Source organism: Nerophis ophidion, linkage group LG08, assembly GCF_033978795.1.
Source record: "Nerophis ophidion isolate RoL-2023_Sa linkage group LG08, RoL_Noph_v1.0, whole genome shotgun sequence".
Classification (NCBI taxonomy): domain Eukaryota; kingdom Metazoa; phylum Chordata; class Actinopteri; order Syngnathiformes; family Syngnathidae; genus Nerophis; species Nerophis ophidion.
Genome location: NC_084618.1, coordinates 7,056,336 through 7,074,486, shown reverse-complemented (window position 1 = coordinate 7,074,486; position 18,151 = coordinate 7,056,336). Strand labels below are relative to the sequence as shown.

General features: G+C 41.7%; 1 protein-coding gene and 1 long non-coding RNA gene across 3 annotated transcripts in view; one reads left to right on the top strand and one right to left on the bottom strand.

Moving 5' to 3' along the window:
* The window catches only part of ctbp2l (C-terminal binding protein 2, like), a 343,339-nt gene extending 330,191 nt beyond the window's left edge, over positions 1 to 13,148 (bottom strand). The window contains exon 1 of one of the 2 annotated variants that reach the window (XM_061907572.1): positions 12,881 to 13,148. The gene's annotated coding sequence lies outside the window, so the exon portion shown is untranslated. The remainder of the gene's footprint in view (positions 1 to 12,880) is intronic. The other variant, XM_061907569.1, reaches the window with a different exon arrangement.
* The window catches only part of LOC133557245 (uncharacterized), a 107,463-nt gene continuing 102,027 nt past the window's right edge, over positions 12,716 to 18,151 (top strand). The window contains exon 1 of the long non-coding RNA XR_009807737.1: positions 12,716 to 12,906. This is a non-coding gene — a long non-coding RNA (uncharacterized LOC133557245). The remainder of the gene's footprint in view (positions 12,907 to 18,151) is intronic.

The window sequence follows — 18,151 nt, the reverse complement described above, 5'->3', positions numbered from 1 at the left end:
TGATGTTCAAAGAATGAATCTGTGTTCACAGCAAAATGGGTTTTAAAAAACCCCAAATTCAAGTTTCGACCAGCTTCGCTATAAAGACCTTCGACAGTCAAGGAAACTTGGATATTCATAATCATAAAGTTTTTAGCAACACTTTCCTTTGATTTTTAAGAAAAACAATTCTGTAACAGCAAAAATGGGTTCCAAAAAAATAAAGTTTAAACAAGCATCACCAAAAAGTCCTTGGAGATTTCACTTAAGATTTTACCGTTTTTCTACGGATTTTCTACTGGTTATTCATCATGATGTTCAAGAAATAAATCAATGTTCATATCAAAATAGCTTTCAAAAAACAAAAACAAAAATCTGAGTTTCGACCAGCATCGGGAAAAAAACCTTTAAGGTTCAATTCAGGATTATGATACGTTTTTTTTTTGTTTGTTTTTTTAATCGATTTTTAGGAAATAAACCAGTGTTCATTGCAAAAATCGGCTTTAAAGACCAAACTAAACAGAGTTTCAACCAGCGTCGCAAAAGAGATTTTGGATATTATACTGAAAATTCTGATAAATGTCGCTTGTCTTTAGGTTCCTAGAGATTATTTTCTTTGATGTTCAAATAATTATTCTGTGTTCACAGCAAAAGGGGCTTAAAAAAAAATAAAAAAAATTCAAGTTTCGACCAGCATTGCTATAAAGACCTCTCAGAGTCAACTGAATATTCCGTTATATTTTTTTGTTTGTTTGTTTTAAGCGACTTTTAAGATATAAACCAGCATTATTAGCAAAAATCGGCTTTAAAGACCAAACTAAACAGAATTTCAGCCAGCATCGCAGAAGGAATTTTGGATAATCTACTGAAAATTCTGATGAATGCCGCTCATTTTTAGGTTTCTGGAGATTATTTTCTTTGATGTTCAAATAATTAATCTGTGTTCACAGCAAAAGGGACTTAAAAAACCCCAAACAAATTCAAGTTTCGACCAGCATCGCTACAAAGACCTCTCAGAGTCAACTGAATATTCTGTTATATTTTTTTGTTTGTTTGTTTTAAGTGACTTTTAAGATATAAACCAGCATTATTAGCAAAAATCGGCTTTAAAGACCAAACTAAACAGAATTTCAGCCAGCACCGCAGAAGGGATTTTGGATAATCTAGTGAAAATTCTGATAAATGTCGGTCATCTTTAGGTTTCTAGAGATTATTTTCTTTGATGTTCAAAGAATGAATCTGTGTTCACAGCAAAAGGGTCTTAAAAAACCCCAAAGAAATTCAAGTTTCGACCAGCATCGCTATAAAGACCTCTCAGAGTCAACTGAATATTCTGTTATATTTTTTTGTTTGTTTGTTTTAAGTGACTTTTAAGAAATAAACTAGCGCTATTACCAAAAATTTGGCTTTACAGACCAAACTAAACAGAATTTCAGCCAGCACCGCAGAAGGAATTTTGGATAATATACTGACAATTCTGATGAATGTCGGTCATCTTTAGGTTTCTGGAGATTATTTTCTTTGATGTTCAAGGAATGAATCTGTGTTCTCAGCAAAAGGGTCTTAAAAAAACCCAAACAAATTCAAGTTTCGACCAGCATCGCTATAAAGACCTTTCAGAGTCAACTGAATATTCTGTTATATTTTTTTGTTTGTTTGTTTTAAGTGACTTTAAGAAATAAACTCGCGCTATTAGCAAAAATCAGCTTTAAAGACCAAACTAAACAGAATTTCAACCAGCACCGCAAAAGGAATTTTGGATAATCTACTGAAAATTCTGATGAATGCTGCTCATTTTTAGGTTTCTAGAGATTATTTTCTTTGATGTTCAAAGAATGAATCTGTGTTCACAGCAAAAGGGGCTTAAAAAAACCCAAACAAATTCAAGTTTCGACCAGCATCGCTATAAAGACCTCTCAGAGTCAACTGGATATTCTGTTATATTTTTTTGTTTGTTTGTTTTAAGTGACTTTTAAGAAATAAACCAGCGTTATTAGCAAAAATCGGCTTTAAAGACCAAACTAAACAGAATTTCAGCCAGCACCGCAGAAGGAATTTTGGATAATCTACTGAAAATTCTGATGAATGCCGCTCATTTTTAGGTTTCTAGAGATTATTTTCTTTGATGTTCAAAGAATGAATCTGTGTTCACAGCAAAACGGGCTTAAAAATACCCAAACAAATTCAAGTTTTGACCAGCATCGCTATAAAGACCTCTCAGAGTCAACTGAATATTCTGTTATATTTTTTTGTTTGTTTGTTTTAAGTGACTTTTAAGAAATAAACCAGCGTTATTAGCAAAAATCGGCTTTAAAGACCAAACTAAACAGAATTTCAACCAGCATCGCAGAAAGGATTTTGGATAATCTACTGAAAATTCTGATAAATGTCGGTCATCTTTAGGTTTCTAGAGATTATTTTCTTTGATGTTCAAATAATTAATCTGTGTTCACAGCAAAAGGGACTTAAAAAAACCCAAACAAATTCAAATTTCGACCAGCATCGCTATAAAGACCTCTCAGAGTCAACTGAATATTCTGTTATATGTTTTTGTTTGTTTGTTTTAAGTGACTTTTAAGAAATAAACTAGCGCTATTACCAAAAATTCGGCTTTACAGACCAAACTAAACAGAATTTCAACCAGCATCGCAGAAGGGATTTTGGATAATCTACTGAAAATTCTGATAAATGTCGGTCATCTTTAGGTTTCTAGAGATTATTTTCTTTGATGTTCAAAGACTAAACCTGTGTCACAGCAAAACGGGTTTCAAAAACCGAACAAAACAAAGTTTCGACTAGCATTGCCAAAGAGACCTTTACATTTTAACTCAAGGTTGTTTGTTATCCAAGTCTTAAGCCATTTTTTTTCTTTTAATTGAAATAAATCAGTGTTCATAGCGAAAATGGATTCCATAAATTCATTTGTATACGCTAGCCTTTGAATAGACCCCCCTTATAGACCAGTTGATCTGCCGTCTCTTTTCTGCTCTGCCCCCCTCTCCTGCGTGGAGATGTTATTAGGTGACTACAAGTATAACCCATTCACCATTTAATAAGATAGAGTTCTTTGAACGCAGATTTCTTGCCGGGAAAATGACTTAGTGGACATTAGCAATGATGGGTGATGGCGTGGCGCGGTTGGGAGAACCTGAGGGTTCCTGGTTCGATCCCCACCTTCTCCCAACCTAGTCACGTCCTTTGTGTCCTTGAGCAAAACACTTCACCCTTGCTCCTGATGGGTCGTGGTTAGGGCCTTGTATGGCAGCTCCCGCCATCAGTGGGTGAATGGGTGAATGTGGAAATAGTGTCAAAGTGCTTTGAGTACTTTGAAGGTAGAAAATCGCTATAAAAGTATAACCCATTCACCATTTAATAAGCCAGAGTTCTTTAAACGCAGATTTCTTGCCGGGAAAATGACTTAGTGGACATTAGCAATGATGGGAGAGTGGCCGTGCCAGCAACCTGAGGGTTCCTGGTTCGATCCCCACCTTCTACCAACCTAGTCACGTCCGTTGTGTCCTTGAGCAAGACACTTCACCCTTGCTCCTTATGGGTCGTGGTTCGAGCCTTGCATGGCAGCTCCCGCCATCAGTGGGTGAATGGGTGAATGTGGAAATAGTGTCAAAGCGCTTTTGAGTACCTTGAAGGTAGAAAAGTGCTATACAAGTATAACCCATTCACCATTTAATAAGCCAGAGTTCTTTGAATGCAGATTTCTTGCCGGGAAAATGACTTAGTGGACATTAGCAATGATGGGTGGCGGCGTGGCGCGGTTGGGAGAACCTGAGGGTTCCTGGTTCGATCCCCACCTTCTACCAACCTAGTCACGTCCGTTGTTTTTCTTGAGCAAAACACTTCACTCTTGCTCCTGATGGGTCGTGGTTAGGGCCTTGTATGGCAGCTCCCGCCATCAGTGGGTGAATGGGTGAATGTGGAAATAGTGTCAAAGTGCTTTGAGTACTTTGAAGGTAGAAAAGCGCTATACAAGTATAACCCATTCACCATTTAATAAGCCGGAGTTCTTTAAACGCAGATTTCTTGCCGGGAAAATGACTTAGTGGACATTAGCAATGATGGGAGAGTGGCCGTGCCAGCAACCTGAGGGTTCCTGGTTCGATCCCCACCTTCTACCAACCTAGTCACGTCCTTTGTGTCCTTGAGCAAAACACTTCACCCTTGCTCCTGACGGGTCGTGGTTAGGGCCTTGCATGGCAGCTACCGCCATCAGTGTGTGAATGAGTGAATGTGGAAATAGTGTCAAAGCGCTTTTGAGTACCTTGAAGGTAGAAAAGCGCTATAAAAGTACAACCCATTTACCATTTACCAATGGGTGGAATGTTACAGTCCAATAGACGGACCTCTACAAAAACTCTATGATATTTATGAGTCCGTTGCAAGGCTTATTACACAAATTGATTACAAGAAAGAAAAGCAGCACTAGTAAACACCTTAGCCATAACATAAGTACGTGGCAACTTTGACACATGTTCCCTCACAGCATTTCCTAGGAAGCCGTAACCATAAATCCCCGCCTAATGGTTGCTGGCGAGGGGAACTTTTTAAACCCAGAACTTAGCGACCACTGTTACTCACCCGCAGAGAGGGAGAGTCGGCCGGCGCTTTGACGGATGGTAATAAATATTGCACGCCGCCAAACAGGGGTCCCCCTCCCCGCACCCTCCCCGAGAGAGGTTCAATTGCCTTGAGTGATAGGGGTGCTGCTCGGCAACGCGGCGGAGGATGGCAGAGGGCAGATTCTTCACGGGGGCTGTTCAATTTCCTCTCCAGAAACTCGACAGCAGCCATTTTTAACGAGAAGGAAAGGGAAAAAAAAAAAAAACAGGAAGCCTGGTGCAAAATGCGGCTGCTACTTAAATTTCTACTTAATACTCTTTGTAGGAGAAATAGATTACCACCATGTATCCCACTGGACAGCTTCTGGAGTTTGGATTTTTGCAATGCTTTTGGAGACGGTAGTGGATCACGGAACAATTAAGAATCCATGTTCATACTTACCATATTTTTCGGTCTATAAGGCGCACTTCAAATCCTTTGATTTTCTCAAAAATCGACAATGCACCTTATAACCCGGTGTGCCTGATGTATGGAATAATTCTGGTTGTGCTTACAGACCTCGAAGCAATTTAATTTGGTACGTCGTATAATAATAAGTGGGACCAGTAGATGGTAATCACACATAAGATATGCATGTAGACTGCAATATGACGCCAGTAAACAAAACCAAAACTTGAAATGTTTCATTGAAAATAAAAGAACATCACACAAGGCACTCAAAAGTTTGTCAAAATGTCTTAGTATGACTATGAAGCCGCACCGCTCGATGGATCCTCTGCATAGCATTAAAAGTTTACAGTTGGTCCAAAATGCGGCTGCTAGACTTTTGACAAGAACAAGAAAGTTTGATCACATTACGCCTGTCCTGGCTCACCTGCACTGGCTTCCTGTGCACTTAAGATGTGACTTTAAGGTTTTACTACTTACGTATAAAATACTACACGGTCTAGCTCCATCCTATCTTGCCGATTGTATTGTACCATATGTCCCGGCAAAAAAATCTGCGTTCAAAGGACTCCGGCTTGTTAGTGATTCCCAAAGCCCAAAAAAAGTCTGCGGGCTATAGAGCGTTTTCCGTTCGGGCTCCAGTACTCTGGTTCGAGATGCCACCTCAGTAGAAGCATTTAAGTCTCACCTAAAAACTAATTTGTATACTCTAGCCTTTAAATAGACTCCCTTTTTAGACCAGTTGATCTGCCGTTTCTTTTTTTTTTCTCCTATGTCCCACTCTCCCATGTGGAGGGGGTCCGGTCCGATCCGGTGGCCATGTACTGCTTGCCTGTGTATCGGCTGGGGACATCTCTGCGCTGCTGATCCGCCTCCGCTTGGGATGGTTTCCTGCTGGTTCCGCTGTGAACGGGACTCTCGCTGCTGTGTTGGATCCGCTTTGGACTGGACTCTCGCGACTGTGTTGGATCCATTGTGGATTGAACTTTCACAGTACCATGTTAGACCCGCTCGACATCCATTGCTTTCCTCCTCTCCAAGGTTCTCATAGTCATCATTGTCACCGACGTCCCACTGGGTGTGAGTGTTTCCTTGCCCTTATGTGGGCCTACCGAGGATGTCGTAGTGGTTTGTGCAGCCCTTTGAGACACTAGTGATTTAGGGCTATATAAGTAAACATTGATTGATTGATTGATTGATTGATTCGGTACCATACCGCCTCTGAAAAGTACCGGTCCGATCCGGTGGCCATGTACTGCTTGCCTGTGTATTGGCTGGGGACATCTCTGCGCTGCTGATCCGCCTCCGCTTGGGATGGTTTCCTGCTGGCTCCGCTGTGAACGGGACTCTCGCTGCTGTGTTGGATCCGCTTTGGACTGGACTCTCGCGACTGTGTTGGATCCATTGTGGATTGAACTTTCACAGTATCATGTTAGACCCGCTCGACATCCATTGCTTTCCTCCTCTCCAAGGTTCTCATAGTCATCATTGTCACCGATGTCCCACTGGGTGTGAGTTTTCCTTGCCCTTATGTGGGCTCTACCGAGGATGTCGTGGTGGTTTGTGCAGCCCTTTGAGACACTAGTGATTTAGGGCTATATAAGTAAACATTGATTGATATCTGTCTACCGTAGTCAGAGATACAAGTATTACTATGGTGGACCGCAAAACGGCACCCATTAGCAGACATATTATCTGGGGTTTTTGTTTCACAATATTATGCAAAACCAACTTTTCTTTCCTTCTGGTTCCTGCTGATGTGCATTTGAGATCTGCATAAGTCCTGAAAATTAGAGCACGCCATTGTAATCCATGCCGATGCCGTAGTCGATAAGCTTCTTCTTTTTCCACTACCCTTTGCTCCTGATGGGTCGGGGTTAGCGCCTTGCATGGCAGCTCCCTCCATCAGTGTGTGAACGTGTGTGTGAATGGGTGAATGTGGAAGTAGTGTCAAAGCGCTTTGAGTACCTTGAAGGTAGAAAAGCGCTATACAAGTGTAACCCATTTATTATTTATTTAAGAGGAGGCAGATACGTGGGGTGATACCATTTTTAGCCATGCTAATTATAACAAAGAGAGTGTCAAAGACCTGGAAAGACCCCGCAACCCCCCCCCACCCAGGGCGAGTTCACGGAGGGGACACGGCATGAAAACACGGGGTCAGGGTCACTATCACACAAAGCCAGATTGCAAGGGGAGAGTTTTGCACGACAGATGCAACAATTTAGACACTAGTTGTTATTCTGTCGGACACAAGACGCCGGGAATTCATTCCAATAACTTTTAAACCACTTTCAGTTTCTCCGGGTCTGTGCAGGATAATTAGTAGGAATATTCACCTGAATTATAAGATTTTCAGCATGATAAACCTTTTCACCAACCTTTTTGAAACCTAGAACTACTTCTTGGGTACTGATTAATGCGAAGGGCTACCAGTTCGATACACACTTTGATAAATTGCCAGAAATAGCCAATTTGCTCAATTTACCTTTAATAAATAAATCTATACATATCATCAATCAATCAATCAATGTTTACTTATACAGCCCTAAATCACTAGTGTCTCAAAGGGCTGCACAAACCACCACGACATCCTCAGTAGGCCCACATAAGGGCAAGGAAAACTCACACCCAGTGGGACATCGGTGACAATAATGACTATGAGAACCTTGGAGAGGAGGAAAGCAATGGATGTCTAACATGATACTGTGAAAGTTCAATCCACAATGGATCCAACACAGTCGCGAGAGTCCAGTCCAAAGCGGATCCAACACAGCAGCGAGAGTCCCGTTCACAGCGGAGCCAGCAGGAAACCATCCCAAGCGGAGGCAGATCAGCAGCGCAGAGATGTCCCCAGGCGATACACAGGCAAGCAGTACATGGCCACCGGATCGGACCGGACCCCCTCCACAAGGGAGAGTGGGACATAGAAGAAAAAGAAAAGAAGCGGCAGATCAACTGGTCTATTTAAAGGCTAGAGTATACAAATGAGTTTTAAGGTGAGACTTAAATGGTTCTACTGAGGTAGCATCTCGAACTGTCACCGGGAGGGTATTCCAGAGTACTGGAGCCCGAACGGAAAACGCCCGCAGACTTTTTTTGGGCTTTGGGAATCACTAATAAGCCGGAGTCCTTTGAAGGCAGATTTCTTGCCGGGACATATGGTACAATACAATCGGCAAGATAGGATATATAAAAAAAATGGGTATTTCTGTATTTTGTACATTTTTTTTCCTTTTACGGAAGGTTTTTTGTGGAGAATAAATGATGAAATAAACACTTAATTGAACGGTTTAAAAGAGGAGAAAACACAAAAAAAGTGAAAATTAAAATTTCAAACCGTTTATTTTCAATTTCGACTCGTTCAAATTCAAAATTCAACCGAAAAAAATGAAGAGAAAAACTAGCTAATTCGAATCTTTTTGAAAAAATTAAAAAAAGAATTTATAGAACATCCATCCATTTTCTACCGCTTATTCCCTTTTGGGGTCGCTGGCGCCTATCTCAGTTACATCATTAGTAATATTTCCTGATTAAGATTAATTTTAGAATTTTGATGACATCTTTTAAATAGGTTAAAATCCATTTTGAGATAAGATTTAAATTAGATTCTACAGATTTTCTAGATTTGCCAGAATATTTTTATTTTATGTTAATCGTAATAAGTTTGAAGAAACTGCGAGGAGGTGGCGACTTGTCCAGGGTGTACCCCGCCTTCCGCCCGATTGTAGCTGAGATAGGCGCCAGCGCCCCCCGCGACCCCAAAAAGGGAATAAGCGGTAGGAAATGGATGGATGGAAGTTTGAAGAAATATTTCACAAATATTCTTTGTCGGAAAAATAGAAGCTAAAATGTAGAATTAAATTAAAATGTATTTATTATTCTTCACGATAAAAAAAAAAACTTGAACATTGATTCAAATTGTCAGGAAAGAAGAGGAAGGAATTTAAAAGGTAAAAATCCTAAAATCATTTTTAAGCTTGTATTTCTGTGATTCCGTCGTACATTTTTTTTTTCCTTTTACGAAAGGTTTTTTGTAGAGAATAAATTATGAAAAAAACACTTAATTGAACGGTTTAAAAGAGGAGAAAACAGGAAAAAAAAAGAAAATTAAATTTTCAAACATAGTTTATCGTCAATTTCGACTCTTTAAAATTAAAAATTCAACCGAAAAAAAAATGAAGAGCAAAATTAGCTAATTCGAATCTTTTTGAAAAAATTAAAAAAGGAATTTATGGAACATTATTAGTAATTTTTCCTGATTAAAGTTAATTTTAGAATTTTGATGACATGCTTTAAATAGGTTAAAATCCAATCTGCAATTTGTTAGAATATATAACAAATTGGACCAAGCTATATTTCTAACAAAGACAAATTATTATTTCTTCTAGATTTACCAGAACAAACTTTTTAAAAGAAATTCAAAAGGCTTTGAAATAAGATTTAAATTTGATTCGACAGATTTTCTAGATTTGCCAGAATATTTTTGGGGGAATTTTAATCATAATAAGTTTGAAGAAATATTTCACAAATATTCTTTGTCGAAAAAACAGAAGCTAAAATGAAGAATTAAATTAAAATGTATTTATTATTCTTTGAAATAAAAATAATAATACATAGAACACTTGACTTAAATTGTCAGGAAAGAAAAGGAAGCAATTTAAAAAGGTATTTTTTTCTCTAAAATTGTCTGTCTGAAAGTTATAAGAAGCAAAGTAAAAAAAAATTAATGAATTTATTAAAACAAGTGAAGACAATGTCTTTAAAATATTTTCTTGGATTTTCAAATTCTATTTGAGTTTTGTCTCTCTTAGAATTAAAAATGTCGAGCAAATCGAGACCAGCTTGCTAATAAATAATATAATTTAAAAAATAGAGGTAGCTCACTGGTAAGTGCTGCTATTTGAGCTATTTTTTAGAACAGGCCAGCGGGCGACTCATCCGGTCCTTACGGGCTACCTGATGCCCGCGGGCACCGCGTTGGTGACCCAATGCACTGACCCCTGTCCCACCGTGCTGCCCTTAGGTAAAAACAATACAAATAAATAAATAAATAATTGGCGAAATAAGCTATATTTCATATGGTGACATGAGTAAGATTATCTTGAAAATAAATGGATGAATGATCCATCCATCCATTTTCTACCGCTTATTCCCTTTGGGGTCACCGGGGGGCGTTGGTGCCTATCTCAGCTACAATCGGGCGGAAGGCGGTGTACACCCTGGACAAGTCGCCACCTCATCGCAGGGCCAACACAGATAGACAACATTCCCTCACATTCACACACTAGAGGCCATTTAGTGTTGCCAATCAACCTATCCCCAGGTGTGTGTCTTTTTATGCAAACTACACACAGAAAGATCCCGAGCCCGGGATTGAACTCAGGACCTTCGTATTGTGAGGCAGATGCACTAACCCATGCCCCACTGTGCTGCCCTCAAGTAATAACATCCATCCATTTCCTACCGCTTATTCCCTTTGGGGTCACGGGAAAGACACAGAAAGATCCCGAGCCCGGGATTGAACTCAGGACTACTCAGGACCTTTGTATTGTGAGCCACATGCACTAACCCCTGTTCCACTGTGCTGCCCTCAAGTAATAACATCCATCCATCCATTTCCTACCGCTTATTCCCTTAGTGGTCATGGGAAAGACAAAGAAAGATCCCGAGCCCGGGATTGAACTCAGGACCTTCGTATTGTGAGGCAGATGCACTAACCCATGCCCCACTGTGCTGCCCTCAAGTAATAACATCCATCCATTTCCTACCGCTTATTCCCTTTGGGGTCACGGGAAAGACACAGAAAGATCCCGAGCCCGGGATTGAACTCAGGACTACTCAGGACCTTTGTATTGTGAGCCACATGCACTAACCCCTGTTTCACTGTGCTGCCCTCAAGTAATAACATCCATCCATCCATTTCCTACCGCTTATTCCCTTAGTGGTCATGGGAAAGACAAAGAAAGATCCCGAGCCCGGGATTGAACTCAGGACCTTTGTATTGTGAGCCACATGCACTAACCCATGTACCACCGTGCTGCCCTCAAGTAATAACATCCATCCATTACCTACCGCTTATTCCCTTTGGGTTCGCGGGAAAGACACAGAAAGATCCCGAGCCCGGGATTGAACTCAGGACTACTCAGGACCTTTGTATTGTGAGCCACATGCACTAACCCATGCACCACCGTGCTGCCCTCAAGTAATAACATCCATCCATTTCCTACCGCTTATTCCCTTTGGGGTCACGGGAAAGACACAGAAAGATCCCGAGCCCGGGATTGAACTCAGGACTACTCAGGACCTTTGTATTGTGAGCCACATGCACTAACCCCTGTTCCACTGTGCCGCCCTCAAGTAATAACATCCATCCATCCATCCATCTATTTTCTACCGCCTATTACCTTTGGGGTTGCGGGAAAGACACAGAAAGATCCCGAGCCCGGGATTGAACTCAGGACTACTCAGGACCTTTGTATTGTGAGCCACATGGACTAAACCCTGCAAGACCGTGCTGCCCTCAAGTAATAACATCCATCCATCCATCCATTTCCTACCGCTTATTCCCTTTGGGGTCACAGGAAAGACACAGAAAGATCCCGAGCCCGGGATTGAACTCAGGACTACTCAGGACCTTTGTATTGTGAGCCACATGCACTAACCCATGCACCACCGTGCTGCCCTCAAGTAATAACATCCATCCATTTCCTACCGCTTATTCCCTTTGGGGTCGCGGGAAAGACACAGAAAAGATCCCGAGCCCGGGATTGAACTCAGGACCTTCGTATTGTGAGGCACATGCACCAACCCCTGTTCCACTGTGCTGCTCTCAAGTAATAACATCCATCCATCCATTTCCTACCGCTTATTCCCTTAGTGGTCATGGGAAAGACACAGAAAGATCCCGAACCCGGGATTGAACTCAGGACTACTCAGGACCTTTGTATTGTGAGCCACATGCAGTAACCCATGCACCACCGTGCTGCCCTCAAGTAATAACATCCATCCATTTCCTACCGCTTATTCCCTTAGGGGTCGCGGGTAAGACACAGAAAGATCCCGAACCCAGGATTGAACTCAGGACTACTCAGGACCTTTGTATTGTGAGCCACATGCACTAACCCATGTACCACCGTGCTGCCCTCAAGTAATCACATCCATCCATCCATCCATCCGTTTCCTACCGCTTATTCCCCTTGGGGTCGCGGGAAAGACACAGAAAGATCCCGAGCCCGGGATTGAACTCAGGACTACTCAATACCTTTGTATTGTGAGCCACATGCACTAACCCATGTCCCACCGTGCTGCCCTCAAGGAAAAACAATAAAAAAATAAATAATAAAATAAATGTTGAAGTAAGCTATAATTGATATGGTGACATGAGTAAGATTATCTTGAAAATAAAAGGATGAATGAGATAAATTCAAAATGTTTATCACGGTCGAGTAGTTCACGTCTTGTTTGTGTTACTTTTAATTGCCAAGTCAGCAGCTTACTTCAGGTGCCGGCCCCAAAAAATCCGACAAACGAGCCACTGGCGGGACTATACTTGTGTGTGCATTGAAGGGTCGGGCCGACAGATGTGCCCGTGGGGACCGGTGTGAAGCGGTGGGCTGGGAAGGACGGCACAGGATGGCGTCTTTCGCGTGGTGCCGACACAACACAACTCCTTGGGGCCGGGTCCAGAAGCACAAACGGGGATGTAACTCGTGTTACGCGAACAACACTTGCCAATTACGAGCTTCCTATTTTCACCTAAACGTCACACACACACACACAAGACGGGCGTGCTAGCCAGTGCTAATGGAAGAAGGTGGCGGACATTATGAGGGAGAGACTGTAGTGTTGGACGGAGTGGATGAAAACACCGTCTTACCTTCGCGAATGACGTAGGGAGGAGAGGTAAGTTGAGACTTTTTCTAGGCGCACGTCGTCGTCGTCGTCGTCGGCAGCATCCTCAGCGTTCCACTTTATTAATCCTCCTAAGAAAAAGATGCGATCTTCGCCTTTAAAGCTCTCGCTGCCAATGCTCCCTGTTTGTTGAAACAAGTCCAATCCAAGTGTTCCGCTGCTCGGAGTCTCACTCTGCCCAACTCTTCTCTGTTTTTTTTGTTTTTTTTCCCTTCTTCCTCTCCTTTATCAAGGCGGGGTCTTGGGTCGTCCAAACCAATGACATATACAAGAAGCCCCCCCTCCTCCCTCACTCACTCACTCACTCACTCCGCCCTGTCTTGTGGTCAAACCATCTCCGCAAAAAAAAAAAAAAAAAACTCCTTCTATGACGTTTTCAAAGAAAAAAAAACTGCACAGATGTTCCAATTCCCTAGATCAGGGGTGACCAACGCGGTGGTAGCCCGCTGGCCTGTTTCTAAAAATAGCTGAAAAAGCAGCACTTACCAGTGAGCTGCCTCTATTTTTTTAATTGTATTTATTTGTATTTATTTGTCCATCCATCATCGTCCGCTTATCCGAGGTCGGGTCGCGGGGGCAACAGCCTAAGCAGGGAAACCCAGACTTCCCTTTCCCCAGCCACTTCGTTTAGCTCTTCCCGGGGGATCCCAAAGCGTTCCCAGGCCAGCCGGGAGACATAGTCTTCCCAACGTGTCCTGGGTCTTCCCCGTGGCCTCCTACCGGTTGGACGTGCCCTAAACACCTCCCTAGGGAGGCGTTCGGGTGGCATCCTGACCAGATGCCCGAACCACCTCATCTGGCTCCTCTCGATGTGAAGGAGCAGCGGCTTTACTTTGAGTTCCTCCCGGATGGCAGAGCTTCTCACCCTATCTCTAAGGGAGATAGGGTGATATTTATTTGTATTTTTTATATTTTTATATTTTATATTTTTTGTATTTTTTAAATTGTATTTATTTATTTTCAGGGACGGCGTGGCGCAGTGGGGAGAGTGGCCGTGCGCAACCCGAGCGTCCCTGGTTCAATTCCCACCTAGTACCAACCTCGTCACGTCCGTTGTGTCCTGAGCAAGACACTTCAGCCTTGCTCCTGATGGGTTCTGGTTGGCGCCTTGCATAGCAGCTCCCTCCATCAGTGTGTGAATGTGTGTGTGAATGTGTTTGTTGAATGGGTAAATGTGGAAGTAGTGTCAAAGCGCTTTGAGTACCTTGAAGGTAGAAAAGCGCTATACAAGTACAACCCATTTATCATTTACTAGCAAGCTGGTGTCGCTTTGCTCGACATTTTGTAATTCTAAGAGAGACAAAACTCAAATAGGATTTGAAAATCCAAGAAAATATTTTAAAGTCACTTGTTTAAGTAAATTCATTGTAAGTCGAACACATTTCCAGTGAGGAAAGGCTGTCCTTTGTCACCGATTCTGTTCATAACTTTTATGGACAGAATTTCTAGGCGCAGTTGAGGGGTTCCGGTTTGGTGACCGCGGGATTAGGTCCCTGCTTTTTTGCAGATGATGTGGTCCTGATGGCTTCTTCTGACCGGGATCTTCAGCTCTCGCTGGATCGGTTCGCAGAATCAGCACCTCCAAGTCCGAGTCCATGGTTCTCGCCCGGAAAAGGGTGGAGTGCCATCTCCGGGTTGGGGAGGAGACCCTGCCCCAAGTGGAGGAGTTCAAGTACCTAGGAGTCTTGTTCACGAGTGAGGGAAGAGTGGATCGTGAGATCGACAGGCGGATCGGTGCGGCGTCTTCAGTAATGCGGACGTTGTACCGATCCGTTGTGGTGAAGAAGGAGCTGAGCCGGAAGGCAAAGCTCTCAATTTACCGGTCGATCTACGTTCCCATCCTCACCTATGGTCATGAGCTTTGGGTCATGACCGAAAGGATAAGATCACGGGTACAAGCGGCCGAAATGAGTTTTCCTCCGCCTTAGAGATAGGGTGAGAAGCTCTGCCATCCGGGAGGAACTCAAAGTAAAGCCGCTGCTCCTCCACATCGAGAGGAGCCAGATGAGGTGGTTCGGGCATCTGGTCAGGATGCCACCCGAACGCCTCCCTAGGGAGGTGTTTAGGGCACGTCCAACCGGTAGGAGGCCACTGGGAAGACCCAGGACACGTTGGGAAGACTATGTCTCCCGGCTGGCCTGGGAACGCCTCTAGAACAAGCATGTTGTGGGTAATAGTATTCTATCTTCATTTGGAGTTATTTGTACTTTCTGAGTAAAATGATGTGATAAAATCATGGCACGATAACTTAAAAATAAAGACAACATCAGATTGTTTTCTTTTTCAAAAGTAGAATATCCGTGTTGCAGTAATAGTATTCTATCTTCATTTGTAGTTCTTTTTACTTTCTTAATAAATGATGTGATTAAAATCATGGCATGATAACTTCGAAATAAAGACAACCTCAGAGTGTTTCTTTTTCAACAATAGAACGAGCATGTTGCCGGTAATAGTTTTCAATCTTCATTTGTAGTTATTTATATTTTCTGAATAAATGATGTGATAAAATCCTGGTAAAATGATGGCGCGATAACATGAAAATAAAGACAACTTCAGATATATTTTTTTTAACAGAACAAGCATGTAGCATTTAATAGTATTCTATCTTCATTTGTAGTTATTTATACCTTCTGAATAAACGATGTGATAAAATCATGGCTCTATAACATAAAAATAAAAACAACTTGACATTGTTTTCTTTTTCAAAAATAGAACAAGCATGTAGCGGTTAATAGTATTTTATCTTCGTTTATAGTTATTTATACTTTCTGAATAAATTATGTGATAAAATCCTGGTAAAATCATGGCACGATAACTTAAAAATAAAGACAACTTCAGATGGTTTTCCTTTTTCAAATTTCGAACAAGCATGTTGCGGTTAACAGTATTCTATTGTCGTTTTTAGTTATTTACACTTTCTGAATAGATGATGTGATAAAATCATGGCACGATAACTTAAAAATAAAGACAACTTCAGATTTTCTTTTTTAAAAGTAGAATATGCATGTTGTGGTAATAGTATTTTATCTTCATTTATATTATTTATACTTTCTGAATAAATTATGTGATAAAATCCTGGTAAAATCATGGCATGATAACTTAAAAATAAAGACAACTTCAGATTTTCTTTTTTAAAAGTAGAATATGCATGTTGTGGTAATAGTATTTTATCTTCATTTATATTATTTATACTTTCTGAATAAATTATGTGATAAAATCCTGGTAAAATCATGGCATGATTACTTAAAAATAAAGACAACTTCAGATATATTTTTTTTAACAGAACAAGCATGTAGCATTTAATAGTATTCTATCTTTATTTGTAGTTATTTATACCTTCTGAATAAACGATGTGATAAAATCATGGCTCTATAACGTAAAAATAAAAACAACTTGACATTGTTTTCTTTTTCAAAAATAGAACAAGCATGTAGCGGTTAATAGTATTTTATCTTCGTTTATAGTTATTTATACTTTCTGAATAAATTATGTGATAAAATTATGGCATGATAACTTAAAAATAAAGACAACTTCAGATGGTTTTCCTTTTTCAAATTTCGAACAAGCATGTTGCGGTTAACAGTATTTTATTGTCGTTTTTAGTTATTTACACTTTCTGAATAAATGATGTGATACAATCATGTCACGATAATATAAAAATAAAGACAACTTCAGATTTTTTCTTTTTCAAAAGTAGAATATGCATGTTGTGGTAATAGTATATTATCTTCATTTGTAGTTATTTATACTTTCTGAATAAGTTATGTGATAAAATCATGGTCAAATCATGGCACGATAACTCAAAAATAAAGACAACTTCAGATGGTTTAATTTTCCAAAAATAGAACAAGCATGTTGCGGGTAATAGTTTTCTATCGTCATTTGTAGTTATTTATAATTTCTGAATAAATTAAGTGATAAAATCATGGCATGATAACGTAAAAATAAAGACAACTTCAGATCGACATCTTATATGTAATAGAAATGTGTAAGGGGGATGTAGGGTGTGTGGTCATTAAATATGTATTCTGATATATGATTGATTTCAGTTAATTTCAATAGAAGATGTTGATTTGAAATTCAAGTGTGAGCCAATTAAGCCTTTAAGTTGAGGTATCCATCCACCCATCTTCTTCCGCTTATCCGAGGTCGGGTCGCGGGGGCAGCAGCCTAAGCAGGGAAGCCCAGACTTCCCTCGCCCCAGCCACTTCGTCCAGCTCCTCCCGGGGGATCCCGAGGCGTTCCCAGGCCAGCCGGGAGACATAGTCTTCCCAACGTGTCCTGGGTCTTCCCCGTGGCCTCCTACCGGGTGGACGAGCCCTAAACACCTCCCTTGGGAGGCGTTCGGGTGACATCCTGACCAGATGCCCAAACCACCTCATCTGGCTCCTCTCGATGTGGAGGAGCAGCGGCTTTACTTTGAGCTCCTCCCGGATGGCAGAGCTTCTCACCCGATCTCTAAGGGAGAGACTCATTTCGGCCGCTTGTACCCGTGATCTTGTCCTTTCGGTCATAACCCAAAGCTCATGACCATAGGTGAGGATGGGAACGTAGATCGACCGGTAAACTGAGAGCTTTGCCTTCCGGCTCAGCTCCTTCTTCATCACAACGGATCGATACAGCGTCCGCATAACTGAAGACGCCGCACCGATCCGCCTGTTGATCTCATGATCCTCTTTTCCCTCACTCGTGAACAAGACTCCGAGGTACTTGAACTCCTCCAATTGGGGCAGGGTCTCCACCCCAACCCGGAGATGGCACTCCACCCTTTTCCGGGCGAGAACCATGGACTCGGACTAAGAGGTGCTGATTCTCATCCCAGTCGCTTCACACTCGGCTATCAATCAATCAATCAATGTTTATTTATATAGCCCCAAATCACAAATGTCTCAAAGGACTGCACAAATCATTACGACTATGACATCCTCGGAAGAACCCACAAAAGGGCAAGGAAAACTCACACCCAGTGGGCAGGGAGAATTCACATCCAGTGGGACGCCAGTGACAATGCTGACTATGAGAAACCTTGGATAGGACCTTCCCCCCCCCCCCCCCCCCCCTCTAGGGGACCGAAAGCAATGGATGTCAAGTGGGTCTAACATGATACTGTGAAAGGTCAATCCATAGTGGCTCCAACACAGCCTCGAGAGTTCAGTTCAAAGCGGATCCAAGACAGCAGCGAGAGTCCCGTCCACAAGAAACCATCCCAAGCGGAGGCAGATCAGCAGCGTAGAGA